Source organism: Microcaecilia unicolor, chromosome 5 (genome assembly GCF_901765095.1).
Source record: "Microcaecilia unicolor chromosome 5, aMicUni1.1, whole genome shotgun sequence".
Lineage (NCBI taxonomy): Eukaryota > Metazoa > Chordata > Amphibia > Gymnophiona > Siphonopidae > Microcaecilia > Microcaecilia unicolor.
Window position 1 is genome coordinate 107,386,230 of NC_044035.1, and position 17,553 is coordinate 107,403,782.

A 17,553-nucleotide genomic window follows, 5' to 3' on the forward strand; every position below is an offset into this window, starting at 1 on the left:
AATTGAAACTTACATGCAAAATATCACAGATGCACATTTCTAAAAGCTGACATATTCCAATTAATAAATTCTGAATAAAATACTTTTTTTCTACCTTTGTTGTCTGATCATTTAGTTTTTCTATTCGCTTTGGTCCCAGTGTCTTCTGTTTTATGCAGTGTCTTCTTTCCGTTTGATATTTTTTCTCTCACCGTGTCCACCATCCTCCTGTGTCCTTATGTGTTCTGTATACCATCTGTAGCCCCCTGTCCCTATCCTTTCTCCAGTTTCAGCATCTGCCTTCAAAGTGTTCCGATCCAGCCCTTAAATTCAACAATTTGCCCTCCATACACATCCAGCATTTCTCCTCTCTCCCCTCCACTCCATTTCCAGCAATTTCTCCTCTCCCTGGGCCCTGCCATCCCATCCAAGTCCATCCTTGGCCCTCTCTACCTTTCCCTCCTCCATCCACATCCAGCAATTCTCCTCTCTCCCCTCCCCTCCATTTCCAGCAATTTCTCCTCTCTCTGGGCCCTGCCATCCCATCCAAGTCCATCCTTGGCCCTCTCTGCCCTTCCCTCCTCCATCCACATCCAGCAATTCTCCTCTCTCCCCTCCCCTCCATTTCCAGCAAGTTCTCCTCTCCCTGGGCCCTGCCATCCCATCCAAGTCCATCCTTGGCCCTCTCTGCCCTTCCCTCCTCCATCCACATCCAGCAATTATCCCCTCTCCTCCATTTCCAGCAATTTCTCCTCTCTCTGAGCACTGCCATCCCATCCAAGTCCATCCTTGGCCCTCTCTGCCCTTCCCTCCTCCATCCACATCCAGCAATTCTCCTCTCTCCCCTCCCCTCCATTTCCAGCAATTTCTCCTCTCCCTGGGCCCTGCCCTCCCATCTGTTCCTCTCTCCCCTGCCCCCCTCCATTCACCCATGTATCCAGCAATTCCCCTCTCTCTCTGGGCCCTGCCATCCCATCCAAGTCCATCCTTGGCCCTCTCTGCCCTTCCCTCCTCCATCCACATCCAGTAATTGTCCCCTCTCCCTTCCCCTCCATTTCCAGCAATTTCTCCTCTCCCTGGGCCCTGCCCTCCCATCTGTTCCTCTCTCCCCTGCCCCCCTCCATTCACCCATGTATCCAGCAATTCCCCTCTCTCCCTGAGCCCTGCCATCCCATCCATGTCTCTCTTTCCCCTGCCTGCCCTCTTCTCTCCCCCACGATGCACGATCGATCATTGATCCCTTTCCTTTTTTGCTTTTAAATTTACCTCCAGTCCGGCAGCGTCATGACATCAGAAGAAGGCGGGACACAGCGAAGAGAAGCACTTTTACTGGCTGGGAGCGCTTTCATTGACGCTGCTGGACTGGAGGTAAATTTAAAAGCAAAAAAGGAAAGGGATCGGTGATCGATCGTGGGGGAGAGAAGAGGGCGGGCAGTTCGGACGAGCGGCGGCGATCCCCGGGCGGAACTAGGTCAAGGCTGACTGAGGCGCGCCGCGCGGGGCCCTATGCAGCCGCCTCGGTCGCCTCGGCCTAAGACCGGCCCTGCTACTAATCACTTCTATATTGCTACTAGAGGTATGCAGCGCTGTACACATTAACTCCCAGATTATACATAGCATGCCTAAAGATCTGCACTGAAATCCAATCAGATTTTAGGACAACGCGCGTAACTTAACAAGCTTAACAAGCTAATGAGCACTAATAACAGCATGTAACAAGAAATAATGAGCAGTAATTAGCACCAATTAGAATTTACACGCACAACTCGCTAAGCATATTCTGTAATGAAGTGCTCCAAACTTCTAATGTGTGCAGGCAAAAAGGGGTGTGGTTATGGTCGGGGAAATGGGCGTTTCATGGGCATACCTGGACAAGTTCTCAATACTACATAATTCACTATCAGGATTCTGATCCCACCATAGCACCGAAACTGTCCTAGTCACCCTCCTGGCTAAATTCAAGCAGGAGATTGCCACAGGCAAAAGCATACTCCTCCTCCAGTTCGACATGTCGAGCGCATTCGACATGGTAAACTACAACAAACTACGAAGAATACTAGGCCACTTCGGGATTGAAGGAAACGTACTTAATTGGATCAAAGGCTTTCTAACCACCAGAATTTATCAAGTAAAATCAAAGTCAAACATATCACCACCGTGGAAAGCAGTCTGTGAAGTACCTCAAGGATCACCATTATCACCAATACTCTTCAACATGATGATGATGATTCCACTGGCACAGTCCTTATCCAGCCGAGGCCTTAACCCATTCATTTACGCAGATGATGTTACAATATACATCCCCTTCAGATATCATCTGGCAGAAATAACCAACAAAATCAACGAACATCATGGACTCCTGGGCAAACTCATTCCAGCTGAAACTGAACACCAAAAAAACACATTGCCTCATCCTCTCCTCTCCATATAACAAATACAAACCCACAACCATAAATACTCCAGGACATATCCTCCCTACCTCGGACAGTTTGAAAATACTCGGTGTCACACTTGATTGCAACCTTACCCTCGCGAGCCAAGTAAACTCTGTAACAAAGAAAATGTTCTATTCAATGTGGAAGCTCAAACGATTAAAACCTTTCTTCCCAAGAACAACTTTTCGATACATAATACAATCAATGGTCCTAAACCATGCAGATTATTGCAACGGAATCTACGCGGGCTGCAAAGAACAACTCATAAAAAAACTCCAGACCGCCCAAAATACAGCAGCCAGACTGATATTCAGCAAAACACGCTTCGAAAGTGCCAAACCCCTCCGAGAAAAGTTGCATTGGCTCCCAATCAAAGAACGGATCATCTTCAAATTCTGCACCTTAGTCCACAAAATCATATACGGCATAGTCCCAGAATACCTGACAGACCTCATAGACTTACCAATAAGAAGCAAAGTCAGATCATCAAGATCCTACCTAAACCTACACTACCCAAATTGCAAAGGACTGAAATACAAAACAACTTACGCAGCTGGCTTCTCCTACATAAGCGTACAACTATGGAATGGGTCCCAAAAGCTGTGAAAACAATCCACGACCACTTGAACTTCAGGAAATCACTAAAAACTAACCTCTTCAAAAAGACCTACCCCAACGACCCCACGTAACCCTCCTCACCTACCAACACAGCATGACTATGATCGAACAGGACAACATGCAATCTTCATCCATTCTGACCTTCCACTAATACCTCATAAGATCACTTTACAACTTTGTATTTGTTATCCACCTACTGGGCAAACGCCTTTGACGGTACTATGTAAGCCACATTGAGCCTGCAAATAGGTGGGAAAATGTGGGGTATAAATGCAACAAATAAATAAATAAATACCTAAATTATGTGCAGATCGGGTGTATTCTATAACATGCATAGATGTTAGAAATGCCCACAACCTGCCCATTCCATGCCCATGGCCACGCCCCCTTTTCAACTTTGTTAGAATTTCGCACATCACAGTTCTGCATGTAAATTCTAATTAATGTCAATTAGTGTCAATAATTACTTAAGTGGCAATTATCGGTGCTGATTGGCTTGTTATCTAATTAAGTTGCACATGCAAAACCAGATTACGACTGGATTTGTGCACACAAGTCGCACTGTATAGAATCAAAGGGATAGTGTGCAGTGTTGTGCATGCAAGTAGAATGGTCTCAGATGTGCACATAATTAGCTGTTAATTGGCATGAACTACCAATTATTGGCTATAATTGATGTTATATTCATGGCAGCTACTAGTGTATAAGTTTCCTTTCCATGAATTTTCAGCCACACTATACAGATAGTGCGGCTGAAAATTCCTTCTAACTGCTCTGGCAGTATATGGATAGTACCGGGAAGAGTAGGACATAAATAGGGTGTATGTATAACGGCAATATTCAGTCACTATGGGACTGATATTCAGCTGGCAATGATCAGTGTTTTGCTGACCGCTGCTGACATTATACCTGGAAATTCAATGCCGGCATTGAATTTCTGTGGGAGCTGGTGAAAACATAGCTAGTTATGTGCGACATTTGGCATTTAATTGGCTATGAAGAACCATATAAACACAGGACTGCGTTTTATGTGTTCCTATTTATGCGGTTATCTTAGTCGGTTAAGTATTGAATATTGGCACTTAACCAGCTAAGTGTTGACTCCACCCACAGAACGTTTCCCCCCAATAGCCGGTTTTGGCTTGAGTGCTAACCAGGCAATTTCATAAGCTCTATCCCGTTAAGTACCGCTGAAAATGCCCAGTTAACCCTGGACGGGTGATTTAAATGGCCAGGAGCCTCTCCTGGCCGTTTAAATTGTTTTGAACATTTATTTTTATTTATTTATTGCATTTGTATCCCACATTTTCCCACCTCTTTGCAGGCTCAATGTGGCTTACAATACATCATGAGTGGTGGAAATATTTTAGAAAATAGACATTTAGTGTTATAGAAGGATCTTGGACAACATGATAATGAAAGAACATAATAGTAGTATAACAAGAAGGATTTTGGGTAACATGGTAATGAACATCCGGCCCTATCTGTATAAGTAAGCAGTTTTAAGACAGGAAAAAATGCTGACTTAAGATAAACTGCTTAGCTATATGTATAATGGCTGAATATCACTGATATATATATATATATATATACACACACACACACGTATATATATATATATATATATATATATATATATATATATATATATATATATATATAAACAGTAACATTTATGTCACTGAGCTATCTAAGTGCTATTCTGTAAATATGCAGCTATCTTTCATAGTGTATATTTGCAAGGGGGTTGTACACATGGGAAGACATAGGCAGGGCTCCAATTTATGTACATAACTTACATAATATTTATTTATTTATTCCACAGGTTTGATAGACCACGGGGAGGCCTAACACAGGCTTCAAAGCAGTTTACGAAATTCAATTTAAAAAAAAAGGAGAGGAAGGGAGAGCGGCGGAGTTAGGCAAGGGAGAGAGGAGGGAAGGGAGAAAAGGAAACTAGAAAAGCAATGTACACAAAGCAGTTATGGTGGGAGAGCAAATGTGTGTCCTGTGATAAAGTCACCTCCAGGATAGTTGGGTTAAGGCAGTTTCAGTCTGAAATACAAGTCCCAGAAGGCATTGCAGGCAAGGAGCCAGAGGGTGAGATGAAGAACCTGGACTGGACTCCTAGCTGCAATCAGGGAAGACATGGGTGTAAGCTGGCAGGTTGTGTAGATTGGCTGCCACTATGCGGAAAGAGAGTTAGGAAACCCTGTGTGCAGGAGCTCATCATTGGTCTCATTAGTCTAATGTTTAACTCAGCTGTTTTGGGTGTGAGGAAGCTAATGGAAGGAGAATGATTGGTGGTGGTAGCTGAAGCCAGGGATTGATTAGGCAGGTGGGAAGGAGTCCCAGCAGTTTAGTTCAGTTCAGGAGAGAGAAGCAGAAGGAGAGAAGTATTTGCAGGCTGAAAATCCTTGGGCAGGGAGGTCCCTAAAGTACTGAAGCAGGCTGAGATTCTTTGGGTGAGAGGAAGTCCCAAAAGTATTGAATTCACTGTGAAGCTGATGCAGGGGAAAATCCTTGGGTAGAAGGAGTCCCTAAAATATTGAACTCTCCTGAAGGAAAAAAGGATAGAAGGTAGAAACTGCTACTGGGTGACTGAACTGTGATGATGAACTGAAAGAACTGTCTGGGGAATTGAATTACTGTTTATTGTGCCCTGGAGAAAGAGCCCAGACTGAAGCCTGTATTGAATCCTGGTATGTGCTATGCTGCTATTGGAATTGTGTACTAGAAATCTGCATGGAATAAAAGTTTTTAAGATTGAAGTTACTGGTGGACATCTGGTTCTTCATTGTACCGGGAGCCTGTGGCGGGAGGAGATTGTTCTATCCTTGGCTGCACAAGAGAGGTACCCGTTTACAAATGGCACTTTCTTAGATGGGACTGAACATGGATCCATGCAAGCCGAAGAGTCTGGTCGTGGTGGCCTAAATGCTTTAATCCTGGATGCCTCAGGTAAGAGGTACCTAGGGGGGGCCAAGGCTGGATAAAGAGAAGTGGGGAAGACCAGGAGTGGACCGGGCTGGCTTGAAAGGGGGACCAGTGTAATGATATCGCACTTGGGTCTCTTTCTTTTTTTTGGCTTTACAGGGTGAATGCAGTGGAGCCGGAGAGAAAAGCTGGAGTGGAGATTTGGAGCGGGATGCGGAGAGCTGGACACTGGGAGCCAAATGCTGGGAGCAGAAGCTGGATGCTGGGAGCAGAGGCTGGGAGCTGGATACTGGGAGCTGGGAGCAGAAGCTGGGAGTGGAAGCTGGTAGCTTGGGCCAGAATCTCCATGAGGTCTGAAGATAGTGAGGCCCTCTCGAGAATTGCGAATCCCTGGGAAGGTCCCAAAGGGACTCGCAATTTCTTAAGTGGGGGGGTATGTGATAAAGTCACCTCCAGGATAGTTGGGTTAAGGCAGTTTCAGTCTGAAATACAAGTCCCAGAAGGCATTGCAGGCAAGGAGCCAGAGGGTGAGATGAAGAACCCGGACTGGACTCCTAGCTGCAATCAGGGAAGACATGGGTGTAAGCTGGCAGGTTGTGTAGATTGGCTGCCACTAGGCGGAAAGAGAGTTAGGAAACCCTGTGTGCAGGAGCTCATCATTGGTCTCATTAGTCTAATGCTTAACTCAGCTGGTTTGGGTGTGAGGAAGCTAATGGAAGGAGAATGATTGGTGGTGGTAGCTGAAGCCAGGGATTGATTAGGCAGGTGGGAAGGAGTCCCAGCAGTTTAGTTCAGTTCAGGAGAGAGAAGCAGAAGGAGAGAAGTATTTGCAGGCTGAAAATCCTTGGGCAGGGAGGTCCCTAAAGTACTGAAGCAGGCTGAGATTCCTTGGGTGAGAGGAAGTCCCAAAAGTATTGAATTCACTGTGAAGCTGATGCAGGGGAAAATCCTTGGGTAGAAGGAGTCCCTAAAATATTGAACTCGCCTGAAGGAAAAAAGGATAGAAGGTAGAAACTGCTACTGGGTGACTGAACTGTGATGATGAACTGAAAGAACTGTTTGTCTGGGGAATTGAATTACTGTTTATTGTGCCCTGGATAAAGAGCCCAGACTGAAGCCTGTAAGCCTGTATTGAATCCTGGTATGTGCTATGCTGCTATTGGAACTGTGTACTAGAAACCTGCATGGAATAAAAGTTCTTAAGATTGAAGTTACTGGTGGACATCTGGTTCTTCATTGTACCGGGAGCCTGTGGCGGGAGGAGATTGTTCTATCCTTGGCTGCACAAGAGAGGTACCCGTTTACAGTCCGAAAAGGTGAGTGTTTAATGGCTGTTTGACGGTTGCAGTAGTAGGTTGATCACGGACGTGACGTGGGATTTCATTCTAAAGCTTGGGACATAAATAGCTGAAGGCAGAGTCTTTAGTGTTGTTCAGATGAGTGAGAGATGGTGGTGGTCATAGAAGCCAGCTCTGTGGGTGCTGTGGGTGCTTGAGCACCCCCAATATTGAGTAAACTCTTTGACTGTGTCTAGCGAGGGGTAGGTTCTATTGGGTTTAGCACCCCCAATCATTTTGAAAAGTTGACTCTTATGGTGGTGGTAAGGAGAGAAGATTGTTATCAGCCAATCTGAGACAGTGGAGAGGAGAATAAATAACTTGTTGAGGTAGGGAGGGGCAGAGGGGGATCTGGATTTATTGACCAGTAGTAGTAATAGTGTAAGTTATGTACATCTTTCAACATTTGTGTACCTGCACTTATGCTAGTTCTATGACTGGTGTAAGCATGGGTGTCTAAATGTTAGATATGCTAATATTGGTTATGCTATTATTCTAAAATGGAACTTAGTCACCCAGGTTCCATTATAGAATACAGTGTTCTCCTACCGTACACCCTCAAAGTGCCTAAATGGAGGCACCCAGTTATACAATTGCTCCCATGGTGTCTGGTGGCAAACACTCTCCAAGAATATTCAATATCACTGCCTATCAGGTAATGAATATCTGGGCTTGCATGGCTACTGAAAGTTATCCAGGTCGATATTCAGGCCAGTACCTGGATAACAAAGCAGAAGGAGTTGTGAACTTCCCATCCTAGATTGAAAGACAGAAAGAAAGAAAGAGAAAAGACCAGGTAATACTATGGCTCTGAAATACACCCTCAGAGTAAAGACAGCTAGGAGATTGACTGACAACAGGAGAAGGAGGGACTTAATTGAGGGGCAGGACTTTGGGAATAGGGTGGGTGGAATCCTCCAATCATCATGTGCTTTAAGTGAGTAGTCCAGGCAGTTAGATCACAGTTGAGCTGGGGTGCTGAGAAGAATGCAGCAGGTGACAGATAACTCTGAATAAGAAGAAAGAAATGAAAGTAGAGTAGTGCTATTGTGAGTGATGCAAAAATATAAACACACAGGACTATTTTGCTTTCTGAGTGCTAAAAGACCATCAGGGACTCTAATGGTATGCCCAGGAGGGCCTACATGGGGTTTAGGAGGAGGGTCTTTAAGTGGAGTGCAATTTTTATGGGGGAGGGCCAATGGCTTTTGTTAGGGGACCAATGTTTTAAGGGAGGGAGGGGAGCAGAATCAGGGGAACCAAGGCTCTTGGGGAGAGAGGGAAGGGGATTGGAATCAGGGAGACCAATGTCAAGGAGAGAGGGGGATTGGAATCGGGAGGAACAATGCTCTTGGGAGGAGGAAGGGAGGATGATTGGCTCTTGTTGGGGGAGCCAATGCACTTGCAGGGTCAGGAGGGAGGACGGGAGAACGGAGACCACAGAACTGTTCAGGCTGCTACCCAGAAGTATCCAGGTACTGGCTAATATTCAGTGCCAGTACCCAGATTGCTAACTGGGCAAAGATATGACTGTTTTCTATATGGTTTTATCTGCCCAGTTTGCTATCCTGGCACTGACATTGAATATTACCGCTGCTTGGATAAGTGCCATCCCTGCCCAGACTCTAGCTACACAACTCTAGGTTCTATAGTAGAAGTCACCACCTAGGAAAAGGAACTAGGCCTTATCATGGACAATACATTGAAATCCTCTGCTCAATGTTCAGTGGCAGCCCTAAAAGCATACAGCATGTTAGGAATTGTTAGGAAAGGAATAGAAATTAAAATGAAGAATATTATAATGCTTCTGTACATTTTGCAATAAAATCCTGAATATTTTGTGAAATTCTGATATTCATATCTCAAAAAATGTATATTGGAATTAGAAAAGGTACAGAGAAGGGTGACCAAATAATAAAAAAAGAATGGCTCACTTATGAGGAAAAACTAAAGAGGTTAGGACTATTCAGTTTGTATAACAAATAACTGAAGACAGATAAAATAGAGCAAATATGAATTGGGGATTAGGGAATATACTATGAATTTAATATTCAGCATATTTAAAATAATTTGGAGAAAACATTTTTTCACTCAACACTCAATTAAGCTCTGGAATTTGTTGCAAGAAGATGTCATAACAACAGCTAACCTAGCTGGGTTTAAAAATGTTTGAACAAGTTCCTGAAGGACAAATCCATTCAATTTTACTAACAATATAGACATGGCAAAACCCACAAATTATTCCCAGAGGTAAATAGCATGGAATCTGGCCACTTTTGGGATCCTGTCAAGTATTTATGACCTGGATTGACCTTTATTGGAAATAGGATACCCAGTATGTTATGTTCTTGTTAGTTCATATGAAACGGGCAGTTCTCAGTGTTTAATCTATTATTGTTTTACTAGATTAGATGTATTTGCTGTAAAAAAACAGATGTTGTTGCTCCTGCCCTGGTAATCTCATAGAACTATCGATAGGGCTCATGTTTCCATTTTAGGGCTTCTTTACTCTTATATGTATCATGACCCCTAGTGGTAGTAACATGAAACAATTGCTAGAGGTCACAGATACCATTTTAAACTCAACACCAGCAAGGGCAAAAGTGTCTGAGGATTGCTCCTGCCCAGCCCCACTTGGAACCAGGGATTTTTTTGAAAGGTAGACCTGGGGGGAGGTCCTTTGGGAGGTGGGGGTCCCAGTGGATAGAGTTACTTTAGGAGGTCTTCCATTGAGGGGGGGGGGGGCTAGACAATATTACTTGTTATAGTGCCTTTTCTGGCAAACAGGTCAAGGTGCTTTATAATAAAAAATACAATTAAAAAATGAACTCTATAAACAATAGGACAGTCACAAGCAGAAACAAAGTTCATTAACAGCAAGAATGCCTCCAGATTCATGATCCAGATCACAGCCAAGGCAACAGAGGTGAGTTAGGACATTGATATCAGTGAGGTGATTATTTGTGTGGTTTTCTGAGGAGTTTTGATAAGGTAGATTTGCAGAGGTGGTGTGTTTATGTTTAGTGTTGTTAGTTATAACATTTTTTGAAAAGGTAGGTTTTCAGTTCTTTCTTGAATTGAAGATAGTTAGTGATGTTTCTTATGGTCTTTGGTATAGAATTCCACCATTTGGAGCCCAGGTAGCTAAATCCTGCTGTGTAGATGGCTTTAAAGGTTACATTTCTGCAGTTGAGTAGGTGCAGGAGTAGGTGGCCTCTGGATTCTGCACTAGGTCAATCATGTCTAGCATATATTCAGGTGCCATTCTAAATAGTATTTCTAAAATAAGGCTACTCGTTTTGAAAAGTAGTCTTGCCTTGATTGGTAACCAGTGCAGTGATGTGAGTAGTGGAGAAAAACATCCAAATGCTGCTTTATGCCACTTTTTAGACATTTTTCTCTTTCGTAAATGAGCCCCACAGTGTTCCAAATCTGCCTGGAATAGACTTCCTGAGCCAGTACGTCAAGCTCCATCTCTGGCAGTCTTCAAATCTAAGCTAAAAGCCCGCCTTTTTGATGCAGCTTTTAACTCTTAACCCTTATTCACTTGTTCAGAACCCTTATTTTATCATCCTCACTTTAATATCCCCCTTATCTCTTGTTTGTCTGCCCTAATTAGATTATAAGCTCTGTCGAGCAGGGACTGTCTCTTCATGTTCAAGTGTACAGCGCTGCGTACGCCTAGTAGCGCTTTAGAAATGATAAGTAGTAGTAGTAGTGGGGTGCTTGAAAAGAAGTGAAAAGTTTTCTTAGATGATGGTATAGACATTAAGGAGCCCTTTTATTAAGCTGCAGTAAGCACTAGCACGTGCTTATCACATTAAAATGGCTTACTGTGGGACACGCTCAGGCTCCTGTGGTAAGTTCCAGATTGACACATGCTAACCATGTGCTAAAAAATATTTTAAAATTTTTGTTGGTGGGGGTATGTCTGTGGGTGGAGAGTGGGCTACATTACCATGTGCTAACTGGTTAGCGTAGGAATAGTGCGTGAACCCGTACCGCCAAAAATAGGTATTGGTAAGTGCAGGCACAGTAATTATTTTTTAATGGTCATTAATGGTCTTTAATACAAAAACTAGAAAATTGGCCATTTCACTGCTGTAGTAAAAATGTCCTTAGTACACAGGAAAAAGCAGTGTAAGGGCGTACTAAGGTCACTTTTTACCACAGCTTAGTAAAAAGACCCTTAAGTTTGTGATAGACACAGATATTTCTCCAGAAAAAAATGTAAATACAAAGCATGATACTTAAAATATAATCCTTGCCTTTACAGGCAACCAATACAGTCACCAAAGTAGACTTCGTAGGCGAGTGGCTGCATTCTGTAAAATCTGAATTTTTCTCTTCAATGTAACTGATATCCCAGAATAAATAGAATTGCAATAATCCAATTGAGCCAAAATTAAGCTATGAACCAGTAAAGCAAAGTGATCTAAGAAAACATGAACAAATAGTTTTGAACTGATGAAGCCTGAAAAGACCTTCTAATATAAACAATTGACTTGTGGTTCTAATGATAATGACGAATCAAGTATCACACCCAATACGTTTAAGGGAAGTGTTCTGTATGGTTTTGATGGTCTATTTTTCTTGCCTTACAAATATTTATTCTTGTAATATTGCTATTGATTGATCTTGCTGATGGGTTCATCTTTGCATAATTAAGGTACAATTCTCTAATGACATCTATAGTTACTCCGATGTCAAGATTTTTGGCATTTTGCAACATACAGCTAGTTTAGATTCTATGAATGATATTGAGGGCTGAGTTGTTCTCTCTTTATGAATGGTTGACCCCTGCAGACTTACATGGCAGTACTTTAGTGCAAGACATTAAAAATCACATGATTCCTAGAGAATTACTTGTACAAGACTTAAACAGCTCAAAATATTTTACTTAGGAGAAACATTTTCCCCTCAATTCAATAAAAAGCGCTACAAATAGCGCATGTAAATTTGGGTAGTTGCCCAATTTGCAGACACAATGTAATTGAACAAGCTAATTAGCACTGATAAGTGACTTTTTAACAAGAAATTATTGGCACTAATTAGAATTAATTAAAACGTATGCATCTAATTTTATGTGTGAGTCAAACAATGGGCTGAGGGTGAGGGGCAGATTGGGGGTGTTCCTTCCATTTACGTACATAATTATAGAGTAAGGTGAGATCTACGCCTATTTAGGTGTGAGCATTGGCACCACATTTCCATTAGTGTAAATGAAAGCTGTAGAAGCACAAGACTGTTGCTCACTATGTATAAAAGTACTCACAGAACGAGTAGTGTAGCCAGCATGGTGTCCCCCCCCCAAAAAAAAAAAAAAAAAACAACAGGAGGACGATTGGAGGATAAAATACTTTATTCTTGAGAGGACCCGACACAGCACCATGTTTCGGTTAAGTGTCTGCTTCAAGGGTCTTTATACAGTTTGTCAATGTCTTTGAACTTATGTTGATAAAACATATGCAGTGTTGAAAAAGATGCAAAGTGGAAAATAGGGTAAACAATTCCAAATGTAGTATATGTAAAACGGCACCGTGTTTCAACTAAGTGCCTGCTTCAGGGATCTAAAATCAAATATACAGTATAAAATATACAGGTATAAAAAAAAGAATAAAATACACAAAATACATTGCTGAAGGTTGTATCTAAATCATTTTGGGGTCCTTTTTCCCACAGCCGGAAAAAAAAGTCTCCTCCAAAAATGGCCATGCGGTGAGATAACTCTTATCACATGGCCATGCAGTTGGGAGCTCTTACCGCCACCCACTGAGGTGGCGCTAAGGGCTCCCACACTAACCTGGCAGCAACCGGGCAGCACATGGTAATGCCTGATTACGGACGGGTTATTGCCACCAAGCCATTTCCAGAGGTTTTCTATTTCACCCGGAAATAGCGCGCTCAGGGTGGGACTACTGCCAGTGGCTGCATTGGGCTGGCAGTAGTCCCGAAAGTGCGAGAGGTAAGCCACTGCTCTGTAAAAGGGCCACCATCTGATAAAAAATGAAAAGACTATAAATAATAGATATGCACACATACAAGAAGTAGATTTATATAAATGACAATATGAAGAAGATGGGGGCTGTTTGTACTTAATATTTAAAATATGCAAACACATGCATACTGCAAGTGTAACATGTTAATGATTAAAGCAACTATGACAAAATAAGAATAAAAAATCATTGTATACAAAGACAGTATCACAGATTTTGGTGTAAATGATCATGCCTAAATGTAGTCACGGTTCCTGGGCATAAGTGCTATTCTATAAACTGTGCCTAACTTTAAGCACAGTTTATAGAATAGTGCTAAGTGGGTTTTTTTTCTCAGCGCCATATATGGAATCTAGTCCTTTATGGCCAGATGGAATGCTATCCTGAATAAATGCGGGTTAGGTTTAATGCTGTCACTTGTTGAATCCACCTCCACAGTTAAACAAAATGTAGAGGATATGATTTCAAAAGCAAAAGACAGTGTAAAACAAATATCTTCTATGGAAGAATATTCTATGAAAGAAACGTGAGGTACCTATATGCCATTATAAAATCAGCACTTAGGAGCAATCCCATTACCATGCAAGTTCAAACATAAAAGTTTACACCTGCTCCAAGGCAGGGATAAATGAGTGTGTGGCCATATTTTATGAAGTGTGCGTGTATATTGCGACTTTGCCCTAGGAACTCTTATATATGGCATGCATATAAGTATTTATAGGGGGTAATTCTGTATAGGTCACCAACATTTAGGGCTCCTTTTACTAAGTAGACAAGCGGGGGTGACACGGAGAACGATATAGAACAAAAACATCCAATGGACTAAAAAGTTCACATCAGAAGCTTTATTCAGGATAAAATGGACTCGACATAAATCGTGTTTTGGCCTCAGAGGCCTGCTTCAGGATTCCCTTTGAGTAATGATTATATGGCTATACAGCACTCTGCAAGTAATGAAGATCAAAAGTCAATACAATATTTATCAGTCTGGAAAGTGCTGTCAACCAGAGTAACAACGAGGGAGAGTTTGGGCCTTGGAGTGAGGTGTCACTCAGCCCAGCGGGTCCGGTTCTTCCTCAACTGCCATGAGACGCGGTAACAGTGGGGTCACTCTCATTGACAGAAGGAATGTTGCATGAAGGACTTGTGGGTATGCCACAATTGCCAAATTCATCTCGGCTAGAGTAAGGCATGGAAGACCTGGCTCAAGATCTAGATTTGGAGAGTCTTTGCAAGGAAATGGGTTTCAAGAGGATTACCCCTCTGTTTCATCTATTCCCCCCTTGGTGAAGCCCACAGAGGTGATTTTGGAGGCCATATGGACTGTACTGGAATCCAATGGAGTACGTGCTGGAACATCTTCCTTATTTAACCAACATTTGCAGAGGAATAACAAATGTGAATTCATCTTGAAAACTAATTCTGAGAAGATTCTTGCCTTAGAATCCCAGGTACAGTATTCCCAAGCTGTACAAGCTAGTATGGCTCAGTACAGAACATTGGTTCATCATAGGTTTGAAACCTTTGACAATTATGTGAGATATTTAAACCTGTGTTGTTGAATTTTCCCAGACTTACGACAGTAGCCCCAAAAGATCTGTTTTACAGATTTTTGAAGGAGAAACTTAAATGTTCTGATCCAGTTTTCCACCTTTGCATAAGATATATTATCTTCCAGTTCCTAGGCAATGTTCAAGTTCTCCAGATGTTAATTCTGTTGTGGATGTATCTTCTGATAGTTTAAATATTACTCACATTTTGGAAAGCTCTTTTGAAGAAGAGAACCAGGCACACCCATTAAAGGGGGGGCCGACCACAACCGGACTGAAGGCCAGCGAAGACAGAAGTGTGGGGGAGGGTACAGGGAGGGCCAGCTAGAGAGCAGAGGTAGTAGTGGGAGGGAAACAAGGGGTAGCAAGGGGAGGGGGCAGGAAAGAAGGGGAGGAGCAAGGGAGGAGGAGAGAGGAATTCGAACTGCAGAGGAAGTCCTTTTGAATTTGGAGGCAGGAGAAGAGCAACAATGTTTACGCACAGCCAGCAATGGGTACACAGCAGCTTGACACATAACAGTTACAAGTTTGGGGTAACTACTGCTGTAGAAAGAGTTGTGTGGAAAGTTATCAAGTTGATGCAAATGGTAGGCTTGCATGTGAGCAGCCTTGTTATAAGGAAACAACGTGTATACAGCTTGTCTCCTGGCTTAGACGGCCGGGAGGCCTAGAACTTCATTTTGTAAATGTGGTAGGTGCCTCCCTCAACGGGAGACACCAAGTGACGTCGGGTGCTTGGAAAACAGCACAGGGGGCCACAGGGGCTTGGTACGGCTTGGCCTGTGGCCCAGAATATGCAACTACGTGTAGAAGCTGTGTACCTGGGTAGAAATGCATGCTGGCATATTAGAAGATGTAATGTAATTTGTTTAAGTTGTAACAATTTTGATGTTCCTGGCTGCGGCCAAAATAAATCCAATTCTATCGAAGATACAGCTTGTAGTGTGGTATTGAAGGGGGCGGGGTTGATACGTCTGAGTGTGTGCCGAATGCCCGAGTTGTGGTTTCTAGATCAACACTTTTGGTGACATTTATTTTCCTGCAGGACAAAGAGGCTCTTTTGCATCTCTTTTTCAGACTCTCAGATTCCACTTTTTTAGGAGGGAAAGTTTCTATTTTTCCTGATATATCTAAATGGACTCAAGCACATAGGAAGAAGTTTCTAGCACATAAACCGCATGTTATTTCTTTGGGAGCTAAGTTCCAACTGAGATTTCTTTTGTAAGTGTTTACTTTTCCCCTCTTCTCTCCTCATCTCTTTTCATTCTGCAGCTGCTAAATTTATCTCAGATCCTCTTTTATGACTTGTCTCTATTGCTCTTAATAGCTGTGATATTGCTAACTACAATATATGATTTACTCTTTACGACTTTGTAAATAATTGATAATAGCCATATGTATCCAGAATTTTTGCACACAAAATCTATCTCTTGTGGAATTTCAGCAAGGATCAATCCTATTTGGGTTTGTTTTCTGATCTACCTGTACAACAATGATTGAAAAATGTAATTCAGCATTATGCTGTTGTAAGCCTAAATACATTTGTGTCTGATAGGGCGGAGTGAGTGAATGTCTCTATATGCAGATGTGGGAGAATGTTTACACGTGCATTTCTGTGCATGTGTTTGGGAGTTTGTATGTCTGTACTTTTCTGTGAATGTGTATGTAAGATTACAGGCATGTTTATGCCATCATGTGTGTGGTATGTCACGTGGGAGTGTGCATATTCATCGGTATATGGTCATGTTTGTATGATTGGCTGTGTATGGTGGTTGCAGTTCTGGATGGGGTTGTAAAGACAAGACAAGAATTCTGAGATTGAACTGATTATCTAGGTTTAGTAATAATTAGTTGGCAATAAGGGCAAAAAAAAAAAGGAGGAAAAAAGTATTGCCTTCCTCCCGTAAGGATCAGTAAAACAGTCTAGAAAATACTTTTGGAAGAAACTATTGTTTGCACTTTATTATTAATACATGAGTTAAGGGGCAAATAATGCAACTTAGAGCCCTATTGCACCTTGTTGACTTCCCCCTAAAGCTTCATTAACCAACCTTTGAACCTTATCCAAAGGTAGTTTGAGCACATCTGAACTGAATCTAGCCCAACACCTGGAACTGTAGAACTGTACAAGGCCGCTGAGATTCATCTTTAGCTAAAGGATTACCAAATTTCACAGCAATTGTCCCAAATGAAGCCACAAGAAGTTAGCAAATAACACTTTATGCTGGACCCATGAAAAGAAAATCATCCAAATAATGAATAGCACTGCTTACCCCAGAAATTTGTTCTTTCACCCACGGCCAAATGTAAAAAAAAAAAGCCTGAAACTTACTGAGAACAAACTACTGAACCCCCCCTGGACATACATTTATTGAAATATTCTGAGAATCAAACTTAAAATCCTAACAATGGAAAACATAAGAACGTAAGCCTTGCCCTACTAGGACAGACTGAAGATCCATGTAGCCCAGTATCCTGTTTCCAGCAGGTGCCAATCCAGGTCACAAGTACCTGGCAAGATCCCAAATGAGTAAAACAGATTTTATGCTACTTATTCCAAGAATAAGCAGTGGATTTTCCCAAGTTCATCTTAATAATGGCTTATGAACTTTTCATTTAGGAACTTGTCCAAACATTTTGTAATCCCTGCTAAACTAACTGCTTTTATGCCATTCTCTGGCAATGAATTTACTAGATAGTA

General features: G+C 42.2%; 1 protein-coding gene across 4 annotated transcripts in view; it reads right to left on the reverse strand.

The window, feature by feature from the left end:
* ARHGAP22 (Rho GTPase activating protein 22) overlaps positions 1–17,553 on the reverse strand; it is a 341,624-nt gene that overhangs the window by 55,983 nt on the left and 268,088 nt on the right. The gene's annotated exons all lie outside the window — the stretch shown is intronic.